We start from the raw sequence: 5509 nt of genomic DNA, 5'->3' as shown, positions 1-5509 counted from the left end.
TGTTATATGCATAGGTGAAAAACGAATTTTCAAAATTAATATATTTGTTGAAATCTATGCTTAACAAATGCCACATGGGAAATTACTTTTCCATGTTTTTAACACATATTCCATAATGAAAAAATATGTTTAAAAAAATTATACTAATAAATTCAAAGAGCTTCCTCCAGGCTTCAGAGTTTGAAGGTTGAAGTTCCAAAGAAAAGTTATGATCCCTGTGCTGAAAGATACAACTTTTGAGGTCAATCATGTAACACTATCTCTTGGTGGATGATGCTGATATTTGCAGCAAGGAGCACTGTGATAGGATATCACATGTTAATATATTTTGTTCCAAAACGACTCACTTTTTTTTTTTTTTTTCCATTAGGTAAGGTGAAGATTCATTGTTGTGTTGCACTATTTTTAAATGGTGTAGCATTTCTACTTGTATTATGCAGGGTGAGGAAGAGCAGAAAATGTATTTTTAAAGAAAATCTAGTGCATTATAATTTAATATTCTTGCAGAATTACTATTAATATTACTGCTTCTATATTGTGTATCTCCTATACTTGTGCACTAATAACAGTACAAAAAACACTAACTTTCCACAACAAGATATTTAATTTTTCAAGGACATTACTCTTTTTGAAGCAATAATTGCTGAGTTTGTATGTTATCTTTTCCACCTTTCTGCTACCTTTTTCAGTTCATGTGCTACTACGAGTTAAGCTACATGAGAAATGGCTCTCACTGAAAATTAATGAACAAACATTAATTCTCAGCTGCCTAATAAAAAGGTAGTTTTTAAAACTGTCACATTAGAATAAAATGTTTTTAGTATATTTAATTAGAATTTATTGACTAGCCTCATTACCATTCAGATTATGAAAGTAATTACTTACCTATTTAAATTCAAAGTTACATGTTTAATGTGCAATTATTTTTATACTGTACATGAGTTTTGGTTTTAAAATATTTTGCATTCCAATAATAAAAATCAGTGAGTAATTAGCTAAAAGAAAAAAATGCATTCAAATGATGTCCTTTATCACAAAATTGATGGAAACATGATTATAATCAGGAAACAAAATTTATATCACTTTTTATCTTAGTGTTGTACAGCATTTCATTTTAAGGTCATATTTAGATTAATACAAAATGATACATCACATAAAACTGGCTATATCATACATAACCATAAATAAATATTTTTATTCTAGTTATAAAAATTATGTACTATGTTACAGTTAACAGTTGAGGTCAACTAATCATTCCCATTTTGAAATTCTTTAGTATATGTATTTTGTACCATTCTCTGTTGCAGCGATATATTTTTCTCCGAGTCTTTTGTAGTTACCCAATTCAAATATCCATTATAAATTATTGCCACCAGTCCTAAGCTCATCACATACTTGTTCTAAAAAGCAATACAGTGTTAGAATACACAATGGAGTTATTTCTACTATCACAAATGTGTCAATGAAGTTAACTAATCATTCCCATTTCGAAATTCTTGGGCGTATGTATTTTGTACCATCTTCTGTTACAGCAATATAATTGTGCTCCGAGCCTTTTGTAGTTACCCAATTCAAGTATCCGATATAAGTCAAACAACCAGTTATTGCCACCAGTCCTAAGCCCATCATGAACCTGTTCTAAAAAGCAATACAGTGTGTTAAAATACACAATGGAGTCATATATATACTAACACAAATATATGAATGAAGTTAAGGTTTTTCAACAATTTAATGAAAAAACAAAAATAATATAGATAATTAATTTATATAAAAATAATAATATTCAGGTAACAAACAGCTGAAAACTACACTTTTTTTGCAATGTCAGCTCTCTTTCACCCAGTTAAGTCAATGATACAGGTTATCAATGCATAGTTGATCCACACTTTATTACATGTTAAGCTAAATGAAAAATGGCTCTTGCTAAATAGCTGTGAACAGGCATTACACACTTGGATGACCTAGGTAAACAGCTGCCTAATAACACAGATAATCACATTTAGAATGATTGAAACTATAAACCTTAAAGAATAATCTGTGATGTATGCATGCTTATAAAAAAGCCCTGGGGCAAGAATATCTTGTCACCACTCCATCCACATTTCAATCCTACTAATGTTAGTTACGTAGAAGAATACATTAAGCTGAAACATAAGTAAAATAAGACCTGATCTTCAGGTTTTTGATGCATTCTTCAGATTGTTCACATTACAGTATTCACTGTACATTTATTAGAAACTTGTGAACAGTATTGGACATTTATCTGTAATGTAATACCAGATATTAGGGCAAAATACATATTGTTGTACACTATATTTTTAATATTTTAATGTTTTGTTCACTAGAGGGAGCCTTTTACATAACATAATGATTGTGTGAAGTCTTAGAAGTTTCAAGAAATTTGGGCCTCTGTGGAATCTGAAATTAGGCTTGTCAACCGTCCCAGATTTGCCTGGAGTTTCCCTGAATCATATATATTCTCCTAGTTCCAGGATTGCTTGACAAATCTCCTGGATTCTCAAAACAAATAACAGAAAAAAAGGAAAAAAACAAAGCTTCTTCACATTTTTGCTGTTTGCAAATGAAAAACTTTGGTGTCACTCAGCAAACATGCAGCTCACATTACTCTATCGAATTGTGTAACATACAAGTTGAACATGAACAAACTTCATGACAAATCTTTATTATTTTTCATTATCTCACCTAATGTAAACTAATAAATTTCTAAGTTATATATTTTAATTACTTTTATAATAATAAATATGGAATACACATGAAGAATAAGAAATATACACTTACTTTGATCCCCTTTTTGTTTGCTGTCAACAATAATTAAGCCTACATTTTTATACCAATGATACTACTACACTAAATTTTTCTTTAATTAAATAGTGCATCTAAAAATATAGGCAATAATACACATAAAGGAAACAATATCCTATAACTATTATAATTTTTCTGGCCTTCTAAATTTGGGATAAGAGCCATTAAAAATTAAGCTGGTTGATGTGATTCACGTGACAAAAATTTTCAAACTGGAGGTGAAATATACAACTTTTTGTACAGAAAGCAACATAATATAAAATGTAATTTGACAGATTAAAAAGTTGGCTTTCTATTGGCTATAAATAACATAGTATAAGATGTCAGAGAGAACTGTTAGTAATTAATGAAAGAGAGGATGTGACAGGTGGGCATGGTATCTATCTCCTGGAATTGTACTTCAAAAAGTTTGCAAGCCTATCTGTAATATGTAAAAAACTAGTACAATATATATAAAAATGCCAGACTGAGTGAGTTAAGTTAATCAATCAGTTCAGTGTTAAAGTTTTAGTGAGTCTGTTTGTCAGTGACTGAGTTAGTAAGTTAGTCAATGAATCAGTAAGTATGTTTGTTATCAATCAATTAGCAAAGAATTTTTACAAAGTAAGTGACATGAGCTTTGCTTGTGAGTTAAAAGCACATTATCTTTGGAATTCCTGTTGAAACGTTTGTGAAGTTAGGCCTATCAGGGATTGTAGCTTTTACCATGTATAAAATGTTGTAGAAGAAAGAAATTAATTCACTATCATTAAGTGGATTAAATATCAAACTAGTTTTACTGCGTAATCCAAAAGAACACACCCAACAGAAGAACAAGCTACAGCAAGTTGTATAACCAACCTGAAAATACTAAGCCACTGACAAATATAATTTAACTTTTATAACCTTACCTGTTTAACATATTTTAGTTGTTAATTCTGTAATTACTTAGCCACTAACAAATTTAATTTAATTTTTGTGAATTTAAATACTAAACATATTTTTAGCTGTTAATTATGTACTTCTATAGATACAACAGTCAGATCAAACTACCTTAAATCACACATTCTTGTAATCATTTAACCACTGAAAACTAGTTAAGTATTAGACCAAAAGGCCTACAATTTGTGATAAAAATTATGTATACAGTTGATGTTTTTTTTTACAGATTCCTCTTAATTACCTGACAATAATTTTGAATTCCAAATGGACCAATTAGGATGAATGTGAGAAAAAACATTAAAATTCTATACCAAACATTTTTGTATTTTTGGAAATCCATGCCTCTAATAACTGTGAGGTTGAAGTGATGTATTCATCCAATAAGTTATTACTAAGATGATTCCTGCTTGGTAAATAAACACTATCTCATTGAATTCCTCTATAGAAAATATCAATTTTTAATTTTTGTTTATAAGATTTTTAATTTCATCTTATTATTATGTTTACAAAATTATTTCACTATTTGTTTTATTAAAATTTGTTTTATCATACTGTAAGCGAGGTCACGTGACTAGTATCATGCCACGTACTTCTCGAACCTTCGTGAATTATCGGGAGACTACTAGATTGGTATATATAAGATGGTCACAACGTGACGACACAGTGAGTAATTGAACTGCAGTCAGAGTGTGTAATTGAACTGAGTATTATTGAAGTTGAGCACATTCGTTGTTATAGCGCGACTGTTGAAATTAAGTGTATCACAAAGTTAAATTCAGAAAGAATAAACCAGTTTTATTTAAGAAAGGACTTAGGTTGCTAAAGTTTCGTCGGAATGAACTGTAAATTCTCTTCTTGTTTCTTTTATTTTTCCTCCAACAACTGTTGTAATCTCTCTTCTTGTTTCTTTTCTTGTTTATTTTCTCGTTCTTCTTGTTTCTTTTTCTTTTCCTCTAACAACTGCTGTAATTTCTCTTGTTTCTTTTCTCATTCTTCTTGTTTCTTTTGCTGCCATCAAATCTGCTAAGCTGTAGTTTGATTTGCCGCTTCTCGTTTCCCACCCTCTGACACCAATTTGTTACATCTGTTCGTTAGTTAATTTTCCGTGAACAGTTGTTGGAGGAAAAAGAAAAGAAACAAGAAGAAAGATTACAGAAGTGGCACGAAAACCTACAACAATGGCAGCTCGAACAGCAAAATAAACAAGAGAGACTACAGCAGTGGTTGGAGGAGAAAGAAAATAAACCAGATAAGAGACTATAGCAGTGGTTGGAGGAGATAGAAAATAAACCAGAAGAGAGACTACAGCAGTGGTTGGAGGAAAATAAAAAGAAACAAGAAGAGAGACTACAACAGTGGCAACTGGAACAAGAAAGGAAACAAGAAGTACAAACAGAAAACATTAGTAAAGTTAAAAGAGAATTAGATACATTAAAGGATGATCTATTGTCTTTTACACAAGGAGGATACATTAACCATCGACTTAATCAGCCCCTGACAATGGCAAGCCCCTTCCAGACCACGCAGCTAAACCCTAATGCTGACATATTTAGTCCCGTTAGATGTCACATCCCAGATATGAATGTCAGTACTAGGAGTGATTCATTAAGAAGGAAGCTACAAGAATACGATGGGAAAGCACCGTGGGAAGCATATTGAGCTACTGGCAGAGATAAGTGGATGGACAGAGGAGCAGAAAGCAGTACATCTGGCAATGAGCTTGAAAGGACAACTACTGGAATTACTTGGACAGTTGTCAGCAGAT

At 31.2% G+C, this 5509-nt stretch overlaps 1 long non-coding RNA gene across 1 annotated transcript in view; it reads right to left on the bottom strand.

Annotated features, from left to right (window-relative positions):
* Nucleotides 1-1054: 1054 nt before the first annotated feature.
* The window catches only part of LOC111088018, a 6683-nt gene continuing 2228 nt past the window's right edge, over nt 1055-5509 (bottom strand). The window contains exon 2 of the long non-coding RNA XR_002612640.1: nt 1055-1638. This is a non-coding gene — a long non-coding RNA (uncharacterized LOC111088018). The remainder of the gene's footprint in view (nt 1639-5509) is intronic.

The sequence above is a fragment of the Limulus polyphemus genome, unplaced genomic scaffold, assembly GCF_000517525.1.
Source record: "Limulus polyphemus unplaced genomic scaffold, Limulus_polyphemus-2.1.2 Scaffold2994, whole genome shotgun sequence".
NCBI classification, from domain to species: domain Eukaryota; kingdom Metazoa; phylum Arthropoda; class Merostomata; order Xiphosura; family Limulidae; genus Limulus; species Limulus polyphemus.
This window is presented reverse-complemented; position numbering and strand designations above follow the sequence as displayed.